We start from the raw sequence: 23,659 nt of genomic DNA, 5'->3' as shown, positions 1-23,659 counted from the left end.
CCGAGCCTTCATCCATCTCAGATTGGCGTATCACATTTATATCACTATCGATACAGCGTTTCTGTCAAATGCATTTAGAACGCTGCATCTGCCTTGTCCAAAATAATTTTTCAGCTACCACGTTTCGTGAGTTGTACATGTCCGTTTGTTTAGTAATTAGGTGCACTTTTATCCCGTGCCTCCTAGCTCCGTTTTCGCATTTACATCCAGAGCAAACCACTTCCGGTTTGCCTGATGCAGTGCAGCGTTCGCCATGTGGCCAGCTTTGGCGTTTGTTTATATCGGAAATTGCACCCGAAGATTTTTTTACGCATTTCGAAAATTCTTCTGAAGTCATTTGATAGACTTAATATTTTCGATATTAAAACTTGGTACGTGTCTCTGTGCGACTATACATTGCTTAAAGAACAGTGTACGAGTATGTGCTGTAACACGTCGCGCCAGGCTATTTCACAGTAAGGTTTATGTTTCCGATGGAAAATCTAAACAAATCAACTTTCACAGTATGAGATTTTTACCCTGCAGCGGAGTGTGCGCTGATATGAAACTTCCTGACAGGTTAAAACTGTGTGCCGGACCGATACTTAACTTGGGACCTTTGCCTTTCGCGGGCAAGTGCTCTACCAACTGAACTCCCCAAGCACGACTCACGACCCGTCCTCACACTTTCAATTCTGCCAGTACCTCGTGTCCTGCCTTCCAAACTTCAAAGAAGCTCTTCTGTGAACCTTGAACAACTAGCTCTCCTGGAAGAAAGGATATCGCGCAGACGTGGCTTAGCCACAGCCTAGGGGATGTTTCCAGAATGAGTCTCGGTCCGCACACAGTTTCAGATCAACTTTTGCCTTGCATATTCCCGACGGTGGACATCAAATGACAGACGCAGCACACAACGTGCACATATTGCACCTACCCAATAAAGACAGGAAAGTGAAAATGCTCGAGGGAACAGAAATTTATCCTCTTAAGTGTACATTCTTGTCTGCTTGAGAAGGTGGAAGGAAAACAGGGAATGTAAAGAATATAGTCGTAATCATATACCACTTCACAGCAGAGAGACAACTCAGCAATGTTAGCGGAAATTAACCGAGCATTGCTTGCCAATTCCTGTTGTAATTTTCTGTTGCTCCAGATTGGTGTTGGAGAGAAACGCAAAGTTACGGATGTGGACAATCGCTTTATGCTGCATAGTTAACTGAGTGTCAGACTTCGTTTCTAAGAGACTGCAGGTTCATTGGTGCACATTAAATGATCCTTTACTTTGCTAATCAGTATTTGGCTCACACCAATGCCGGGCGGGCTTCACATCAGTACTTTTGCATTTTCTTTGACGAATAGCTGCGAACAAAGCTGATAATTACAATAAATTAATGCAAAGGCATATGTTTGGATTGTTAAGTAACTTAATCAAAAAGTATTAAATTAAAATGGTTCAAATGGCTCTGAGCACTATGGGGCTTAACTTCTGAGGGCATCAGTCCCCTAGAACTTAGAACTACTTAAACCTAACTAACCTAAGGACATCACACACATCCATGCCCGAGGCAGGATTCGAACCTGCGATCGTAGCGGTCGCCCGGTACCAGACTGTAGCGCCTAGAACCGCTCGGCCACCTCGGCCGGATGCAACAACAACACTTTGGTTACGGAATATGAGTTCTGTGGTAAGAACATATTACCGTTGCAAATAAATGTGATGAATAGTAAGAGCTGGCGAAATGCGCATAGACCTTTCATAGAAATGAACACAACAAATAGACGGGTGTGAACTATGTATTAACAAAGGAATTCAAGAGCCAAAACTTTCAAAACGGGGTTCAAGACACATAAAATGCCGTACTTGTGTAGAACAAATAGAAGGTACGTACGTCTGGAGATTCATCGCCGTAACCACGGGAGCCCTGTGTCGCGCCGGGAGCTGGGCCGAGCGGTTCTAGTCGCTTCAGTCCGGAGCCGCGCTGATGCTACGGTCGCAGGTTCGAATCCTGCCTCGGGCATGGATGTGTGTGATGTCCTTAGGTTAGTTAGGTTTAAGTAGCTGTAAGTCTAGGGGACTGATGACCTCAGATGTTAAGTCGCATAGTGCTTAGAGCCATCTGAACCATTTGAACCATCAGAATGGCCGGACGAGGGTTTGAACCGCCGTCCTTCCGAATGCGAGTCCAGTGTGCTAACCACTGCGCCACCTCGCTCGGTGTACCATCTGCGAAATGCGATTCGTTACCTAAATGCAACGCATAGACTTGAAAGTATGGTACCCGTACTACGTGTGCCTGAAATTTTGCGCTGTATCATGACGCTGTGTGTCCTATTGGTCTAAGATCAACATTCCTTACCACGATAGATGTTTATGTGACGAAACCGGACGACTGCGTTCCAGTTGTGAGCGAAATGAAAGTCACATGCGCTGCGTGATGCAGTTCCTAACCCAAAAAATCGCTCAAATGGCTCTGAGCACTATGGGACTCAACTTCTGAGGTCATTAGTCCCCTAGAACTTAGAACTAGTTAAACCTAACTAACCTAAGGACATCACATACATCCATGCCCGAGGCAGGATTCGAACCTGCGACCGTAGCAGTCGCGCGGTTCCGGACTGAGCGCCTAGAACCGCTAGACTACCGCGGCCGGCTCCTAACCCACAAGAGACAATCTTTGGAAGAGAGAAGTGTGAAACCTGTTAGGAATTCCAATAGCTGAAGCTTTGAGGTATTAAAATGGACGCGGAGACGGACGAGCAGAGAGGAAAGGAATCCCTAATGGCGTTTCTGGTCCTGCGTACGACCTCGCGCTACGTGGCTCGGCGATAAGGTGCGAGCAGCGGCTGTTAAGAGTCGTCGCTCCCAGATTTCCGCTCCGGATTTCTGGCTAATCTGGAGCCGAGGAATGCGGACTGCTCGGCGGGGCCGGGGCCGGCATCAGACGCCTCCGAGGCCGTGGCCGGCGCCCTGGGCGTCGCCACGAATCGTTATTCAAATCAGGCGCCGGCCTCCCCGCCGCCTTAATTCACGCGTAATACGCCCCACATAAATCGAACGGCTCATCTCTCGTGCCCGGGCCCTAGCTCTGCGGGGACCCCGCGTGTGGCGACGGCCGCGCGCTGCGTCAGCCGCTCAGCGGCAAGTACAGCCCGGTCACCTGCCACGGCACAAAAGTCGATAAATACACCGAGGTGGCAAAAGTCGTAGATACCTCCTAACGTCGTGTCGGACCTCCTTTTGCCCGAACTTCACCATTTCAACGTGGCTGGAAAAGCAGATTACCTTACTGGAAACTACACATTTAATGTAATGTGGAGAGAAAAGCGTAATTACTTTTGTAGTGAGTGTCCCTGTAGCACTGAGTAACACCATAAATTCCAGTAGTCAGTGCATTACTCACATATCAAGTATGTCAAAATATATTTCTATAGGTATTTCTCTTTAGACTGAGAAGTAAGTGCAATGGTACGTGTTTATGTAAAGTTATAAACAACTAATACTTCGATAGTTCATTCGTATATTGCACCAACGGTAGCGGCAAATGTGGCCAAACGATGTAAGCTTTTTGCAAACGGCGTCTGTATTCGTTAGGGTACCTGAGTTTACGATTTACACGTACCAGTACTTAAAGGTTTGACTGTTTTAGAACCTAATTTCTTTATTTTTACTGCATTTGAAACCGTTGTTAAATACGAAATGAGTGAATAAATCATAAGTGAAAGAAAGCAGAATCCTTTTTTTATCAGTCAATAGTTTTTTACGCTGGTAATAAAACAGTTTTGTGTGTCTACAAAAATGTGATCAAAAAGTCAGTATAAATTTGAAAACTGAATAAATCACGGAATAATGTAGATAAAGAGGTACAAATTGACACACGTGCTCGGAATGACATGGGGTTTTATTAGAACCAAAAAAATACAAAATTTCAAAAAAATGTCCGACATGTGGTGCTTCATTTGATCAGAATAGCAATGATTAGCATAGCAAAGTAAGACAAACCAAAGATGATGTTCTTTACAGGAAATACTCAATATGTCCACCATCATTCCTCAACAATAGCTGTAGTCGAGGAATAATGTTGCGAACAGCACTGTAAAGCATGTCTGGAGCTATGGTGAGGCATTGGCGTCGGATGTCGTCTTTCAGCATTCCTAGAGATGTCGGTCGATCACGATACACTTGCGACTTCAGGTAACCCCAAAGCCAATAATCGCACGGACTGAGGTTTGGGGACATGGGAGGCCAAGCATGACGAAAGTGGCGGCTGAGCACACGATCATCACCAAACGACGCGCAAGAAATCTTTCACGCGTCTAGCAATATGGGGTGGAGCGCCATCCTGCATAGACATCGTACGTTCCAGCAGGTGTTTATCAGCCAGGCTGGGGTGGATGCGATTCTGTAACATATCGGCGTACCTCTCACCCGTCACGGTAGCAGTTTTGCTGTCCAGCGCCATCTGTCGGACATTTTGTGAACTTTTTTTCTAATAAAACCCCATGTCATTCCAAGCATGTGTGTCAATTTTTACCCCTCTATCTACATTATTCCGTGGTTTATTAAGTTTTCAAATTTATACTGACTTTTTGATCACCCGGCATGACGCAATCGATACGCGCAGAATCAGAAAGTAAGCTCACGAGACAAAATATTAGTCTGTCCCTGAAGAAGCACACTACTGCTTACGTAGGTCAAGGCAATGAAGTGCTGCGTGAGTGACACTCGATTATATGGAAGCAGTGCAGTGAGATGAGCCGGAGCCTAAGGGTGACAAAAGTAACGGAGCTGAGCTACGGTGTTTGGACGCTTCCATGACCACGTCACGAATGAAACTGCGAGATTTGCTTTGATACAACGAGAACTGTCCAACGTATCTACAAGAAATGGTATACCTCTCGCTGCCGTGTAACATGTCGCATTAACAATTGTCGTAGAAGCCGGCCGGAGTGGTCGAGCGGTTCTAGGCGCTATGGTTGCAGGTTCGAATCCTGCCTCGGGCATGGATGTGTGTGATGTTCTTAGGTTAGTTAGGTTTAAGTAGTTCTAAGTTCTAGGCGACTCATGACCTCAGCAGTCAAGTCCCATAGTGCTTAGAGCCATTTGAACCAATTGTCGTAGAAAAAAAATCCTAGCTGACAACGACTGGAGACGAGCGTCAAGCCTCGTCAACGTTAATCGCTTTAAAATCTGACAGGGGTTCACGCTGTTCGTGAGTGCAGGTAGATATCAACCAATTTCCGTCGAACATTACGAAGGCAACTCCATGCGCTGGACATTTGGAGGCAGGTGAACATTTGAAGTCGGTTACCTCGCAAATGAACTTTGCTAATGTCCTCACTGGGCCGAACATCACAGACACTGGACAAAAGCTCACTAGAGACATGTAATGAAGTCGGACGAGTTGAGTTTTTACGTCTCTCTGTACGTTGTGAGGAGGTGAATCCAACCATGTCCTAATATGTTGTGCAACCCACAGTGTGTACAGCGCGTAGTTCAGAACCCAGATGGTTATGCAATGTGTTTGAGGGTCTTTTTCCTACCGCAACTTGGGCCCACTCATCAAGGTTACCGTGAATGTGATTAAGTCACTTTATTTCATCATTCATTGTAGCGAACTGCTGCCATTTACCCAATGCCTCGACGATAAGTATGCTGGAGACGATTCTAACAAGATCACCCGGCAACGGGTATTTACAGTTTTCTATATTTATGGTACGTGAAGCTAAGAACGCAAATAAAGCTGTTGTATGTAATTGTAAAAACACTGACTTTAGATATTCCCGACGAACTGTAGTTCACTGAAGTTGAGGTTATTTTCGCGACAGGCCGCGTGGCACACTCTGCAGCGTCGGAGAATGGTAAATACGTAATGAATGGATCGCTGGTTCGAATTTTTTTCATTTATTTTCTTTTTTTTCGTTACGTTCGAACACCTACGACATTTAAAGACGAAATTTATCAAATGTATGCTAATCAACACATATGTAAACATTTCTTTTATGAAAAATGTACGTTTTCTTTATTCTAATTAGATATCGCATGCACTACAAAACAAATTCTTAATTGTCACTACTTTATAAAAGATTGTTAAAAAAGTTGATAAATTTATAAACAACGTTCTATAAAATATTGATAATTAAGAATTTATATTTGCAATGAAAACTAGAATTTTGTGTGCAATATGTGATTAGCAACAAGAACATGAGCACTTTTCATAAAAAATGAGGAGTAGATATATGTTAATTAGCATACATTTGTTAAATTTTCTTTTTAGTTGATATAGTTATTCGAACTGAAGAAGAGTAAAACGATATGGAAAAATGCCATAGTGAGATTCGAACAAGCGATCCATTGAATACCCGATTACTACTGTTGTTTTGTGCTTTTCTTCTTGAACCGAATTTCAACGTACCGATCTCCTCCTTCTTCTCCGCATTCTTCTTCTTCTTCTTCTTCTTTCTCTCTCTCTCTCTCTCTTTCTCTCTATCTATCTATCTCTATCTCTCTCGTATATGTTAAGAAATCATACTAAATCCGATTATAGTTTACACGAGGAAAAGGAATTTAAATAACAGTTTAAATGAAAACAGAACTGATATGTGAGAAAATCAGAAAGTTGGAAAAATGTAGCTTTTGTAGTTATATTTTAAATTAGGAAATCAGTCTCAGTCTTGAAGGCCTTAAAATAATCCGAATTCATTTTCTAACTGTGTTTGTAGAAAGGTTTGGAAATTTTTTCATAATTTTTTACACTTATCTCTTTTTTTATACGTTTCTCGCAGGGAACAGAGATAATAAACACAACCGAGTACGCCATACGACCCGTCGAGAAAAATCGTCCAATTTTAGTGTGTTAAAAGTCCATGGAATACTTCAAAGTTGATTTTCTCGAGAATTTCTTAGAATCGCATCGCGATGTTTTGCCCTATTAATATATGAGTTTTGATCTTCACGTCCCATAAATATAAAAAATTAAAAATAGCTCATTGCCGGGAGGTTTCCTTGTAAGACGTCAACAGCCATGATCAATAAGCTTGATGTACATGATACTGGTTTGACCTACTCTCAGATACTACATGTCGACTGGCTCGCTAAATTACTAGATTTTAATCCCAGTTTAATTCTGCAGTGTGGAACTTATTATCAACGGAAGCTAATCATCAATGCATGGCTTCAACTCGATGTATGATACGTGGAGAAACGTGTGAACTCTCAGTCTTGACGAACAGAGGCCGTTATCGAGGCTACAGGCTGTGTAACACCGTATGAGGGTGGTGTCTCCTTGCGGTGGCTAATATTTTGTCTCGTGCTTTTGTTTCCGTAGTTTTCCTAAACATACACTCTATTAATAGTTCTGACCACACGTTAAAGTTCCACCACGGTTCAGTTTCCACTTTAAGCTCTAGGTTCTCCCTACGACTGCAACGCCTTAGCCGTTTTCAGGTCGAAGGAAACAAAATATGGTACGTCGTCCAGTCACATTAAAGTGGCCATCTTTCAAAAGCCTGAATAACCGCTTCGACCTGAACAGTCTCTTTGAGGTTCTGGAAGGTACAGACGGATGAGGAGCCATGCCGATTCCAGTGCTGTGAGTACCTGCGCTAGGTTTCTCGGTTGAAGATCCTTGGCGCAAATAGTCCTATAGAGGTTTTCCCAGAGGTTCTCTATTGAGCTTAAATGCGGGGAGTCTGGTGGCCAGAGGAGTTTGGTCAACTCACCCTGGTGCTTTTCGAACCACGCACGAACACTCCAAGCTGTGTGACACGTTTCACCGCTCTGATGTTAGATATCATCGTGCCGAGGAAAAACAATTGACATGCGGGGATGCACGTCGTCCCCAAGCATAGATGCATACTTTTATTGATCCATTGTATCTTCCATAATGAGATCACCCTGGGAACGCTACGAAAACATTTCCCAGTCCTTAACACACCATCCTCCGGCCTGCAACCTTCCGACGGTTGTTGCACGGTGTTCGCTTTCAGTCTGAGGGAGCATAAAATGTGATTCATTTGAAGAGGCCACCTATGGCACTCCGTGGACGGTCAGTTGCAGTGCTATCGTGCAAATTCCAGCCTTTGCGATGAACAGCACTCAGCACGGATGCGTGAACCACGCAGCAATGTTCACTGAGCTGTAGTTGAGAGACACTGTTGGCAGCCCTTTGGTACATCAGGGCAGTCAGTTCCTCAACAGCTGCACGCCTATTCGCCCCTACACATCTCCGCAGCCGTCTTTCACCCATGTCATCTGTGGCCTATGGTGCACCATAATTGCCTCGGCGTCTGTTTTGATAGTGCCTTTTTGTCCATGCACCATATACACCGTGTAAATGTTGGGTTGACAAACCATAATAACTCGAAAAATAAGCTTCACACGAAAAAATGTGTAGAATCCAAAGTTGATTATTTTCGAGGGGGACATGTGCTGGTGCTAAAACCCCCTGGGGTTGGGCGGGGGCATGGGAACCCCCATTTTTCTTGCAGAATCAGATTCTACGTAAAAACTACGTACATTTTGTCTTAGACGTGTGTTTCGATTCTTTGTACTTGGCGCTGTAATTCAAGAAAATCCATGTTCTCATTTTTACTTGGAAAATGGTTTCACATAAATAAAAAATACTTCTTCTTCTTCTTCTTCTTGCGTTACGGCCTCTGTAGGACCACGGGTAGCCCCTTCATGGACTGCATTTTCCTCTTCTTCTCCCAGAACCTCTCCATTCTTTCTCTTCTCCTCTCCCGCTCTTCTTCCGAGATCTTCAGTTTCCGTTTCTCCTGGCGGCTCCACTGGTGACTTTCTAATCTTTTCCTGTATTCTTCTCTGTCATTGATCTTCGGTATATTTGTCGGTGTATATTTGTTCCTCCAATTTTCTTTTCCTTCGACCTTGATCCCCAATTCCAATCAGTCCTTCCGAAGTTCCACAATCCACTTGGCTCCTGTCTTTCCCCTTGTCCTCCCTGTTGTTTCCCACACTCTCTTCGTCATTATGTCCATACTCATCCTAACTACATGCCCAGCAAACCTTGCCCTTTTGAGTCTGATTTCCCCGAATATTGTTCTCATGTTCCGGTACAATTCTTCCCTAGGTCTTCGCATCCACCTGTCTCCACGTCTTTTACGACCTAGTTTTTTTCTCAGTATTTTCCTCTCTTCTTTCTCTAGTTGCTCTGCCCCATTTCTTCCTAGCGTCGTCGTCTCAGCAGCATATAATACTGCATTCCTCACTATTGCCTTGTAGTGGCTTATCTTTGCCTCTGTGGATATATTCTTTTTACTGTATACCTCTCTCGTCATGCAGAAGGCTGACATCTTATTTATCCTCTCTGTTATTCCCTCCTTGCTACTGTTCCTTCCTGTTATAAATTCTCCCAGGTATTTAAATTTGTCCACCATTTGCACAATGCCTTCCGGTGTTTCCCAGTTTGCGGTGGTGTTTAATGTCTTTGTCTTATTATAGGCGATCCTCAGTCCCACCTTTCTGGCTACCTTACTTAAGTTGTCGAGTTGTGTCTTTGCGTCTTCTTCCGTCTCACTTACTATTGCTATGTCATCTGCAAAGGCTAGGCAATCCACTTGAGCCCTGTTGTCCTTTTTGTCCCCCACATGGTTCTTTGGTATTCCCATTTCCTCGTTTATTGCTCTCCACTGCCTGATCACTTCGTCCAGTGCTATATTGAACAACAATGGTGACAATCCATCTCCCTGTTTAACACCAGTATTGATCTCAAATTCTTCTGACAGTGCTCCACTGAATCTCACCCTTGCTTTTGTGTCTGTCAGTTTTTCTTTTATGAGTTCTTGTGTAGTTCCATCAAGTCCTCTGTTCTTCAGGATCCTAACAAGAGTCTGTCTGTCGATGGGGAGAGGAATTAGAGTTTTACAAATGTTGACCACGAAACAAACAAAATTTATTCGAATCTGCGGAAAAAATTAATATTTCGGTCAAGAGGGAGAGGGAGAGCTTTAGTTTTACGGAATCAACATTTACGAAGTAAATATTTTTAGTTTATTAGTAACCATTTTCCACGCAAAAATGAGAATATGGATTTTCTTGAATTACAGTGCCAACTACCAAGAATCAAAACAAATGTTTAAGACAAAATGTACGTAGATTTTTACGTAGAATCTGATTTTTCAATAAAAAATGCGGGTACCCATGTGAAATTTTAAAATTACCTCCCGCCCAACCCCAGGGGGGCTAATTTTAGCACTAGCAGATGTCCCCCTCGAAAATAATCAACTTAAGATTGTATACATTTTTTTCTTGTGAAGCTTATTTTTCGAGTTATTCTGGTTTGTCAACTTAAAATTTACACCCTGTACTCTAGCCGCAGTGGTACTCCAAGACTTTTCCACAGGCGAAATATTCCATGTTGAATAAGATGGGCCGTTATGAAAGTTAAAATACGTTATTCAGAGACACAACCTGTTTTGTGAACTGTATTTGCTTCATCAGGTGCTTATAAGCAATCCACAGAGCGATCTGTTAAAAAGCCAGCTTTACGTATATAGCTTGCGAAACTCGTCGTGTCTTTGCATGAAGATATTCAACAGTTGCAACTGTCCTTGTTCCACATTTACAAACTTAGCCATTTCGGAAACGCTTCCACCCTTGGCTTCAAAGCCAATTCTTCTTCTTTCGTATCCGGATGCACCAATTATATCTTCCCTTCCCAGTAATTAGCAACGTAGGCTGCTTTGTCATTTACCTTAAAAATATCGTCTTTAGTGCATGTTATATCTGGGCAAATCAATAGGTGGTCCAAGTCCTGTATTGCTCCGCATTCACACCTATCGCTATAACTGTAGCCGCATTTAAATAGGTTTGATTTGCACCCAGTTACTCCAGTGCGCAGCCGGTTTAATGACCTCCAAGTTGTAAAAGGTAGTTGAAATTCTGGAGATCCCTCAAGTAGTTCCATTGTGGAGTGTGGCACCATTTCTTCCCAAAGAGATAGCCGCCTTGCGACGGACTTGGTGGCGAGCTCTTCAGTAGTTTCAATGGAACTCCTGCGAGATTTCAGCCGGACACGTTGTTTTCGGTGCGTATGCATCGGGTGTCGAGGATGATTCTTTTGTTTTGATCTTTCGATCTCGGCGGCTACTTGTCTGCGGTAGTGGGTGGTGCTATGCCTATGATGGGATAGATTTTTTCTTTGGGAGTTGGTTTGAGGCATCCTGTGGCAATACGTACAGTTTCGTTTGACGTCAACTTGCTTAGTGTGAGCAGAGTTCCCCCAAACTGGCGCCGCGTATTCCGCTGCTGAGATACTCAGCGCCAGACCCGTGGTGCGCAAAACGTGTGGTTGAGCTCCCCACGATGAACCTGTTGGCTTCCGCAGTATGTTGTTCCTGGCACAGACCTTTTTTTTAGTGTTGTGACAGTGCTGCTTAAAGGTAAGCGGTCTGTCCAAATGTTACTTCCAGGTATTTTGGGCTGTTTGTATGCTTCAGCTCTTCCCCTTGCCACACGACTCGGAGTTTCCGTTTGGCTTGTTTGTTCCTAAGATAGAAGGCGGATACTTGAGATTTACTAGGGTTTGGTTTGAGATTATTGCCTTCGTAATAGGTAGCGAGTTCTGTTAAGGCTCCTGTGAGATTCTCCTCCACTTGTTCAAAGGTTTTATCCTGTGTGGCCACTGCTGCATCATCGGCATAAATCAATATACGTGTCTGGTGGCTGATGGGAAGGTCATTCGTATAGATGTTAAATAATATTGGAGGCAAGACACTACCCTGTGCAAGTCCATTTTTCTGTGTCCTCCATCGGCTGTTTTTAGATTGTAAGGTTACATAGTAGCGTCTGTTCTGTAGCATGCATTGCACGAACATAGAAAGGGTGTAGTCTTTAGTGACATTATACACTTTCTGGGTAAGCAACTTATGGTTAAGTGTGTCATATGCGGCACTGGGTTCCAGGAATGCGACCCCAGTTACTTCTCCTCTCTGATAGCCGTCTTCGATGGACTGTGTGAGATTAAGGATTTGGCCACAGAATGATTTTCCTGGTCGAAATCCAGCTTGTTCGTTAATGAGGGCTTTGTCCACATAATCAGCTATGCGTTTGAGGATCATTCGCCCTTCAAAGCCAATGATCATGCCGCTCTGGACTTCGGATAAATCGCTCCATTTTCGCGTTACGACGACGACGACGACGTCAACTGCACTGTTTCCCTCCCCCCTCTTCCTCCCCCACCCCCACCCTCTCCAGCACATTTCATATACGTTCCGCCGTTAGTGCTGCCACCTGTCGTCTGTGAATGGTTATTAACGTCGAACGCACGCGCGCTCACGTTAATGTGACTGGACCGTGCATAAACAGAACGAGCGAAAGAAAAATAGGCTCGTGATTGTTCATCTTGCACAGCTTGTGCTGTCTCCAGCTCTTACACACAGGAAACTGGTGTCCTACAACATATATCTATATTTGCACCGTCTGTCCAACAAAATGTTTCGTGCTCGTATTTGGTATTTAAAACGCCTATGTATATTCTGCCGCCGGCTGTAGCTAAATGTAAATGCTATATTGACTTCGTGAATACCAAACATCGTTTTGTTTACTCGAGCGTCCACAAAATTCTCCGAACGCGCCATGTTGTTTGTCGCATTTCATTCTGTTCACATAATAACGCGGCATTAGCGCCCGGTTTGTTACGACAGGATCTGACAAAACAAACATCAAATGGAAAAGCTCCAGCAGATGGACTGTAGGCAACACCGGTGCCTTCTTCCCTCACGCGTTTCCCAGATACGAGCTACGTTTAGCATGAGAATGCTATTAATCTCCGACGTCCGATAAAGCTAAAGGCTTAGATGACGGAACACACCAAACAGCTGAGATGCAACTCAGCTTGCGCAGTAGCGCCTTGTGTGTTTCTTTTTTATTACGTCGGCGGCCGCGAGGAATGCGCGGTAAAATATACAGCGGGGCGATAGGGTGTTAATAATTTTAAAATAGGCGTATTAAGTGGGCAGAGGAGAGACCGCCTCCGGCGACAGGCCCACATTCCTCCCCCCCCCCCCCCCTCCATCCACCACGCCTTGTCGGCTGCCGATCAGCCCTGTCGGCCGCGCCCTCTTATAACCCATCACGCTAAGTAGCTGTACCAAGTACTCGCTTCCACCTGCTTTCCTGTTCACCGATTCTCTTGCTGGGAGTGTGTCTCGTGTTTCACTGGCGCCAGCAACGGCGCGACTGAAGTCCGGAGAGGCTGCCTAGGGCATAGAATTGGAAGGAGAATCAGCATTGGCAGTATTTTTTTGTTTTATTATCCGCAAAATCGATTTTCGGTCACTTAGTGACCATCCTCAGTGCTAGAAGTTAAAAATTTCACATAACGATCAGAGAGTATAAAAACAGAAAATCACAACTACAGCTGCGTATGAACATAACATTTGGTAGGAACATACCTGTAATATACAATTAAAATTGGTAGGCACTGGTATCAACAAGCTTAGAGCCATCACATAAACTGAGGCCGCTCTTTACATGCATCTTTTCAGCAGACCTCGGTGTGACAGTGCTTAGAACGCCCTCTATGTCACATGTGTCAAGTGAAGACTTAAAATTCTGGTTTTGCAACATATTAACACAAAATAGCTCTTGTGCATTTGTGAATCATGAAGTAATTCAAATTTAAAATGTACGTAAAAAACATAACAGACGAAGAGGGCAGGAAACATCTAAAATACATTGGCGTATTGTTTTTAAAAAACCAACTTACAAAACACATAAAACAGATCGATAATAAGTTGTCAGAGTGCAGGACAAGTAAAAGAGTAAAAGACAAGGAAAAAGAAAAATATATGAATAACATGACAATCCCTCCAAAACCCAGGCGATCATTGTAGGCAACACCACCCCTTCCTTCCGCCTCCTTGATTTCTACATCACCATCTATGGCCGTCCTATCGCCCTCACTCCCACCCTTAAGTACCTTGGCGTCACCCTCGACCGTCGCCTCTCCTGGACTCCCCACCTCCGGACAATCCAAGCCAAGGCACGCTCCCGACTCAGTCTCCTCAAGCTCCTGTCCGGCCGTACGTGGGGTCTGGACCCCTCCACCATCCTCCACACCTATAAATCCCTCATCCGCCCTATCCTTTGTTATGCCCATCCGGCTTGGATCTCCGCCCCCCCTCCCTTTTATAAATCCCTCCAAATCCTTGAACGCCATGCTCTCCGCCTCGCCTATCGCATCCGTCTCCCCTCCCCCACGCGGATCCTGTATGATCTCATCCCCTTCCCCCACCTCCTCCTTTTCCTTGAAAGGATACGTATCCTGTACACCTCCCGTAAACTCGACCCTCCTCACCCGCTCGTCTCCCCGATCCTCTCCCACCCCCGCCCGCTGCCGCGCCTGTATTCCCACGACCCGCCCGGTCTCCATCTGTCCACCCTCCTTACCCTCTCCCAAGGTGGCTTCCACCAGCTCCCCCTCCCTGATGATGTCCTCCTCCCTTGCATCTACCCCTCCTATCAACTTTGACCCTGCCTCACCCCCCACTTCCGGTGTCCTTTCCCTTAGGCACCCACCCTCCCTTCTCTTCCCTTCCCTTCTCTTTCCTTCCCTTCTCTTTCCTTTTTCCACGTCCCCTCCCTCCACCGCTCTTCCCCCGGGCTTCCCCTCCCCCTTCCTCCCTCCCCCCTTTCGCCCCTGCCCGTGGCATCTCTGCTCTCCCCTCTCGCTCTCCCACTCCCCTTCCTCCTCCTCCTCTCTTGGCAGGTCCCCGGACTCCCACACGCATAGTGAACATTCGCGCGCCGGAGGTCATCGCCATTAGTGTCTCGTGTGTGTGTCTTCGATTGTGTTTAGTGTTTGTTCGCCGGAACGCCGCCACTGTTCACGTGTACCATCGCCATCGTCCCTGTTTTGTGCGCCGTGTCCACTAGTGTCAGTGATGTTTTCTCATCAGGCGTGAATGGCTCCCTGTTTTTTTTTTTTTTGGTGTCTACATTGTTTTGCCCGCCATTTTTGATTGTATTCTCTGTGTCCCCTCTATTTCTTACTTATTGTAAATCTCAAGGCTGAAGAGCGGCGTACTCAGCTGCTGACAGCCCGCCTTGTGTAAGGTGATAAAATTACAATAAAGGAAAAAAAAATAACATGACATGAGGTATAACACAGTTTTTTAAAAAACATAATACCCACCATCTGGCGTGGGAAGTTAGAAGTACAACGTTCGTGATTTACGTAAAATGTTACGTTAAGACTAATGAGTCAAATATATAAAAAATAGTAATAGTACGAAAATCCCATTACGTAATAATTAAAATGCCGTGAAACACAATATTCATTACAAAAAAGGTTTTAGGTGTGGATAAACAATTTTGTTATCATATTTAACCGTCATGATGATGTACCTCTCGTTTGTCCCTTTGGAAAAGCTAGCATTATTATAACAATGGTTATACGCTTCCGCATAAGCACTGGGTCAGAACCCATACATACATGACATCAAATACGCACGGTTGCTTAATGTAAAACATAGCACCCACCATTTGGCGTGGGAAGTTAGAAGTATATCGTTATTGATTTACGTAAAATATTACATTAAAACTGAGGAGTCAAATATATAAAAATAGTAATAGCACGAAAAAGGCACTAAGTAACAATTAAAATGCCTAGGGCAGTTGCAATTTTGTTATATATGTGAAAGATCAGTAGACTGAAAGGATAGTGTCTTGAAAAGTGGTTATAAAATGAACATAAACAAAAGTAGTGAATTTCCGAAATGTGTTCGACACTGGTCAAGATACGAGCGGGGAGGCTGCTAAACGTATTTGGTTCAGCGGTGTACGGCTGGCAACTTGCTGTGAAGTGGCTGAGCCAGGCAGCTGCAGCGAGCTGTGGCCACAGAGTGATCTTGTCCATGGTGTGGGGCAGAGTGTGTTGCTGTATGTTTCAGGAAGTGAGCTAAGGTGGCCCAGGAACTGTCTTTGTTAGAATGGAACTTCAAGTTGAAAGGGTCATTAACGAGGGGCTAGGTAGTGGAGTGGAGAGGGGCTGGATTGGCTAAAAAACATATAATGCTTTAAAAACAGACATTACAGATAACATTTCCCAGAGGATGAATAGGATATTAATTACACCTTTAACAGATCATGGCCACAATGGACTTCAACAAGCATGCATTACAGAAGTAAACTCAATCGCAATTTCTCTTTTAAAACTCCAAACGTTCAGTTAACTTTAAACTCCATAAAACTACTGCGGCTGCAAGCCAAAGAGTACTTACAGTGACAAAATTTACTAGTGACGAAAGTAAAATTGCAAGACTCTAACTAAGTTAAAAACCATTTAAAACCTTACATAGCATTTCATTAAATGAATTACTTTCTGAGCCACTTGAAGAATTACGGCCCTGGCAACAGCAACGCTTCCTCAACAGTCTGTCTACAGTGGAGGTTGATGATGATGTCCCATACTCCGAGGAGCGTAGGGGACGATTCGGGAGACCCGTATCGCCGTACAACGTAAGGTCCTAGCGGAGGTGGTTTGCCATTGCCTTCCTCCGACCGTAATGCGGATGAATGATGATGATGAAGACAACACAAAACAACACCCAGTCATTTCGAGGCAGAAAAAAATCCCTGACCCCACCGGGAATCGAACCCAGGACCCCACGTGCAACAAGCGAGAACGCTAGCACATGACCACGAGCTGCGGAGACAGTATAAATCGGTGATGACTGTACCCCCTCGATACATTTTACTATAGATGATCGCACATCCGTGAGCCGGAAGTTTTAAACCCCTGGATATAAACGTTGGGAATAGCTTTATCCGGTTTAATTAGGATCTTAATATTTCGACTTGAAGCACCTGAGGATGAAAATTTAATTTGCGAAACTCGTCGTGTTCACCAAGAAAGAATTCGAACAGTCGCAGTGGTCTTATTCAAATCATGGAATACTTCGGCTGCGGTTGCCCTACAGGTAAAGTAGATAACAATGACTCGTATCTTTAAGTTTGCAGATTCTTTACTTTGGATGATATTATCGATAGGTTACGTGGTATAAATCGGTGTGTCGCCAAGGCCTCGCTTACGACCAAACCGTGTCAAGCGTGGAGGCCTTCTCTGGCGCGACAGGGAAGCCCTGTGGAGTCGCTGCGCTGCCGTCGACGGCTGCATCAGTGGTGCTCAATTATTCAGGAGCCACGTCCGTCCGGCGGACGTCAGGCGCATCAGCGCGGACGTCTGGCCGTGTAGTCGCGAGGCGGCGACCTGGCGCGCACGAGTGCAGCCGATACTATACAACAGCCACGCTTCACTCACGTCTCTGCTTAATCCAGTTTTACACGTGCGGCACGGCTGTCAAAATCGACTACGCGTGGTGCGTAGCTGCTCGTAAATCAACCGCCAGCCGCGTCACGATTGGGTCACTGACGTCAACGATCAATTGATTGAGCAGATTTCAGAATCATTTTTGTAGTTATTTGACTGTAGGTGATATCCACCAATTCAAAAGCTACACTACTAGCCATTAAAATTGCTACACCACGAAAAGGACGTGCTACAGACGCTAAATTTAACCGACAGGAAGATGATGCTGTGATATGCAAATGACTAGCTTTTCGGAGCATTCACACAAGGTTGGCCCCGGTGGTGACACCTACAACGTGCTGACATGAGGAAAGTCTTCAACCGATTTCTCATACACAAACAGCAGTTTACCGGCGTTGCCTGGTGAAACGTCGTTGTGATGCCTCGTGTAAGGAGGAGAAATGCATACCATCACGTTTCCGACTTTGATAAAGGTCGGATTGTAGACTATCGCGGTTGCTGTTTATCGTATCGCGACATTGCTGCTCACGTTGGTCGAGATCCAATGACTGTTAGCAGAATATGGAATCGGTGGGTTCAAGGGGAGTAATACCGAACGCCGTGCTGGATCCCAACGGCCTCGTATCACTAGCAGTCGAGATGACAGGCAACGTCTTGATCCCTGAGTCAACAGATGGGGACGTTTGCAAGACAACAACCATCTGCACGAACAGTTCGACGACGTTTGCAGCAGCATGGACTATCAGCTCGGAGACCATGGCTGTGGCTGCCCTCGACGCTGCATCACAGACAGGAGCGCCTGCGATGGTGTACTCAACGACGAACCTGGGTGCACGAATGGCAGAACGTAATTTTTTCGGATGAATCCAGATTCTGTTTACAGCATCATGATGGTCGCATCCGTGTTTGGCGACATTGCGGTGAACGCACAATGGAATTGTGTATTCGTCATCGCCATACTAGCGTATCACCCGGCGTGATGGTATGGGGTGCCACTGGTTACACGTCTCGGTCACCTCTTGTTAGCATTGACGGCACTTTGAACAGTGGACGTTACATTTCAGATGTGTTATGACCCGTGGCTCTACTCTTCATTAGATCCCCGCGAAACCCAACATTTCAGTAGGATAATGTTGCAGGTCCTGTACGGTCCTTTCTAGATACAGAAAATGTTCGACTGCTGCCCTGGTCAGCACATTCTCCAGATCTCTCCCCAACTGAAAACGTCTGGTCAATGGTGGCCGAGCAACTGGCTCGTCACAATACGCCAGTCACTACTCTTGATGAACTGTGGTATCGTGTTGAAGCTGCATGGGCAGCTGTACCTGCACACGCCATCCAAGCTCTGTTTGACTCAATGCTCAGACGTATCTAGGCCGTTATTACGGCCAGAGGTGTTTGTTCTGGGTACTGATTTCTCAGGATCTATGCACCCAAACTGCGTTAAAATGTAATCACATGTCAGCTTAATATATTTATCCAATGAATACCCGTTAATCATCTGCATTTCTTCTTGGTGTAGCAATGTTAATGGACAGTAGTGTACGTTTTGTTTATACACTTACATATGTTGTACTTTTTAAAATTAACATGTCACTTACAACCTCATACGTTGTTACATATAGCAGAAATACATTGTCGAACCACGATACTAGGTTCATTTATATGTTCACAGCGTTTTTGTCTTGCATGTTGGTATATTGACTACTAGGGTTTTATTTAACATTGTCATTTTTTATTCTTAGTTTACTGTTGCAATTTGAATTTACATAGTGTCATTTTGTCTTTTCGAGATAGCGAGTGGAGCTGTGGACAGCTGACGGCAGTGGAGGCAACCTGAAACATTTGCGCCGTGTATGGAGATAATTCCATTGGACAAAACACGCCAAGAAAATGGTTTTTCCGTTTTACGGACGATCGTTTTGACATTAATGACTCTCCACTTTCAGGAAGACCTTCGCGGTTTGATGAAGACCGTTTAAACGTATTAATCTGCAACGATACAAGTCAGTGTACTCGAGAGCTAGCAGATATGATGAACCGTGATCACTCCACCACTGTGCGACACTTGGATGCAACGGAAAAGGTTCAAAAATCGTGGGCACCACACGCTCTAAGCCAGTCACAGAAATCAGCGGGTGGCCACTGTGCATCTCAGCTTGATCGTCATGGTTCAAATGGCTCTAAGCACTATGGGACTTAATATCTGAGTTCATCAGTCCCCTAGACTACTTAAACCTAACCAACCTAAGGACATCACACACATCCACGCCTGAGGCAGCATTCGAACCTGCGACTGTAGCAGCCGCGTGGTTCCGGACTGAAGCGCCTAGAACCGCTCGGCCACAGCGGCCGGTTGATCGTAATGAATTGGCTCGTGAACAACACCGACCATTCCCGTCGCGTATCGTTACTGGTGACGAGAAATGGTACCTTTACGGTAACATAAGGAAAAGACAAGAAAGACTGAGCCCAAACCAAGCAGAGGCTCCCTGTTCAAAGACCTGCGCACAGCCAGAAAAGACAATATTATGCATCTGGTGGAAAAGCGACGGCGTGGTGTACTAGGACTTGCTTCCCCGAGGTGTAAACATCACTGCTGACATTTATTGTCAACGACTGAGACGTTTTGCAGACGGAATCCAAGAATGACGACCAGGAAGACCGCTTGAAGTGATCGTACTCCACAATAACTTCCGCCCGCATTCTTCTAGACTGACAAAAACCACTGCACAACAGACTTTCACCTTTCCCGCTCTCTATCCAACATCAACGAACTTCCTTTCTGGAGGAAAATGCACTGCGAACTTGGCTCGACAAAATCTTCGCCTGAAAACCACATTATTTCTACAGCTGCGACAGCGTTGGCAGACTGTTGTAAATAACGAAGTTTCTGTTACGTGTATATGTTATTAAACTTACGGAAAACCGTCGCAAACTTAGGCACCAATCCAAGGTCATCACCACCTATTTAATAGTGTGTTGGTCCACCTGTGACATGCAATACTACAGCTATTCTGAGTGATGTGTATTCGAAAAGTCATTGGTACGTTTCCAGAGATATACAGCACCTGTAGTCTACGCACAGTTACGGAATCTCGTTAAATTACGGTCCTGCGGTTTGGGAGGGCATCAGTCTTCCGTCGATTTCGGATTATACAAATTTGGTGGCCAAGACGTCGACGTGTATTCATAACTACGTTCCTCAAACCACTGTGGCACGACTCTGACCTCTGTCCGGTGTTCTGCTGGAAGGCGTCATCGCCGTCGGTGAAAGTATAGAGCATGAAGGAATGCAAGCGATCCCAACGATGTTTACATGGCCCACAGCTATCATAGTGCCTTTGATTGGTACCACGGATCCCATGGGCGCTCATTCGAACATGCTGTAAGAAGAAATGTTATGCAGAACACCAGGCACCTGTTTACGTTGATCCACGGTCCGGTTTCAAAGTTCCCATGCCCACTGTTATCGTAATTGGCAATGTCGTTTGGCTGATGTGAGAAACCGCATGGGTCGCTGCAGCGAGGCCCCATGTTCAAGAATACGAGCTGAAGGGTGTGCTGTAAAACACTTGTACCCGCACAATCATTGCAATCTGTCATCATAAATGCCACAGACCTCCACATACCCTGATTCACAGAGATTGCAACCCTCCAAATTCCACATTGTGTGATGAGGCATGAACGGCCAACACTTGACGCATACTCGTAGTTTCAGCACCTTTCAACTACTTTCCACTGATATTCACCACATTAGCAAGCGAACAGCGCCAGCCGGAGTGGCCGTGCGGTTCTAGGCGCTGTAGTCTGGAACCGAGCGACCGCTACAGTCGCAGGTTCGAATCCTGCCTCGGGCATGGATGTGTGTGATGTCCTTAGGTTAGTTAGGTTTAAGTAGTTCTAAGTTCAAGGCGACTGATGACCTCAGAAGTTAAGTCGCATAGTGCTCAGAGCCATTTGAACCATTTTTGCCAAGCGAGCAGCAGACCAGCTCCTCTGTTTCCGAGATGTTCATTCCCAGGCTCCGGACCATGACAGTCCGCCCTTTTGTAAGCGGATTTACCCATTTACGACTCGTTTCGTCTCGACTTTTTTTTCTCCCATGGGACCAAAGTGCGGAGGTCGTCGGTGGTCCCTAAGCTTACCCATTACTTAACCTAACTTAAACAAATTTACGCTAATGACAACACACACACCCATGCTCGAGGGAGGATTCGAACCTCCGACGGAGGGGGTGGGGGCAGGGGGGGGGGCGGGGGTGAGTCGCGCGGATAGTGCTACGCGCCCCAGACCGCGCGGCTAGCCCGCGCGGCTCGTCCCTACTCCACACCCATACTTCACATACCGCGCCACGAGCTCTCAACACAACTATGCGGCATTCAGTGTAGCTGTGGGCAGTGGCCACAATGTTTCGGCTCTTCAGCGTAAATGCATTCTCTCTTGCTACAGGTTAAATTAAAGCTGAACATCAATATTACCAGTTGCAAAACAGAAAACACGGTACCATTATTAAAGTAAAACTTGTTTAGAGATTGTTTTTTTGGTTAAATATTGCATCAACTTCATAGTTTACTAGTGGAACTAGCTGGGTACTGAAACCTCCTGGCAGAACAAAACTATGTGCCAGATCAGAACCCGAACCTTGTACATTTGTCTCACGGAAGCAACTGCACGATCGAATGAAGTGTCCAAGCGCGGTTCACATTTCACCACCCGCACTCACAATTTGACATCGGCCAGCACCTCTCTCCTACATTGCCCGTGAAAGCGAATTGTCCCAAGTTCGAATTCCTGGCCGGCCGCGGTGGCCGAGTGGTTCTAGGCGCTTCAGTCCAGAACCGCGCGACTGCTACGGTCGCAGGTTCGAATCCTGCCTCGGGCAAGGATGTGTGTGATGTTCTTAAGTTAGTTAGGTTTAAGTGGTTCTACGTTCTAGGGGACTCATGACCTCATATGTTAAGTCCCATAGTGCTCAGATAACCAAAGTTTATTCGGACCAAAGACTACCAGCATAGTAGTAACCTAGTAATATATCTACCTACACTAAGTCGTATATTAATGCAAAAGCACAACGGTCAAACATAAATGTTTGGCACAGAGTCAAATCGCTATGTTCTTTTTTTTCTCTCGGTTGCGTCAGACCATATCAACATAAATGTAGAGCGTGCACGTATTATTTAGATATGGACGACATAAAACATGATAGATTAAATTAGAAAAGTAACTGTGTAACAAACACAGCTGTAATCATAAGGGATAAGGCATAAACTAAAATCAAGCAATCTAGTATACCTCATAAATGAAAATGTATTGTTATGTAAATGAATGAGAAATATAATATCCAAGCTAAAAATTCCATATCACGTAATTAATTAAAATCAATTTTTAATGACTCATGACTACATAAAGGTATAAAGAAAATAAAATACGGAAATCCTCATGTGTTCATGTGATTACAGTACAAAAAGCCATAAACCATGCTTCAAAAGTCTCATGTGTCATAAGGAGCTCGATTAATTAATCCTACCTAAGTCCTGTACAGTAGACAGCTCGATTAATTAATCCTACCTAAGTCCTGTACAGTAGACACATATTAAGAAATATAGTAGCAAATCTGAAGTCCAATATTTCTTGAGTACCTAATCTTCATAAAGCAACTGCAGTACATGAGTCACAATATATACATGTCAATAATAACGAAACATCGGGAGTTATATGATAAAAAACACATTAAATTATAAGCCAACATTTCAAGATAGCGTAAGGAGCTTCATAATTTAATCATACATCAATGAGTTCCTAATCTACATAAGAAGTGGGGGAGAAGAGGGGGGCGGGGTGGGGGATGTGGTGGGGGTGGGGCTGAGGGTGCGACTAGCATTGTAGTTAATAATACCGGGAGTGTAAATCATAGTTCCATATGCACAGTGGTAAACTAAAAACTAGAGTTATTACCATTACACACATATTGTCCACTCCACAATAGACTAACACAGAGCAAAATATATACATGTCAATAATAACGAAACATCGGGAGTTATATGATAAAAAACACATTAAATTATAAGCCAACATTTCAAGATAGCGTAAGGAGCTTCATAATTTAATCATACATCAATGAGTTCCTATTCTACATAAGAAGTTGGGGGAGAAGTGGGGGGCGGGGTGGGGGATGTGGTGGGGGTGGGGCTGAGGGTGCGATTAGCATTGTGGTTAATAATACTGGGAGTGAAAATCATAGTTCCATATGCACAGTGATAAACTAAAAACTAGAGTTATTACCATTACACACATATTGTCCACTCCACAATAGACTAACACAGAGCTAAATATATTATAAAAAAATCTCCATGTGCTTCAGCTATATATTATTATTTACATATTTA

This window comes from Schistocerca nitens, chromosome 6 (assembly GCF_023898315.1).
Source record: "Schistocerca nitens isolate TAMUIC-IGC-003100 chromosome 6, iqSchNite1.1, whole genome shotgun sequence".
In the NCBI taxonomy this organism is placed as follows: domain Eukaryota; kingdom Metazoa; phylum Arthropoda; class Insecta; order Orthoptera; family Acrididae; genus Schistocerca; species Schistocerca nitens.
This window is presented reverse-complemented; position numbering follows the sequence as displayed.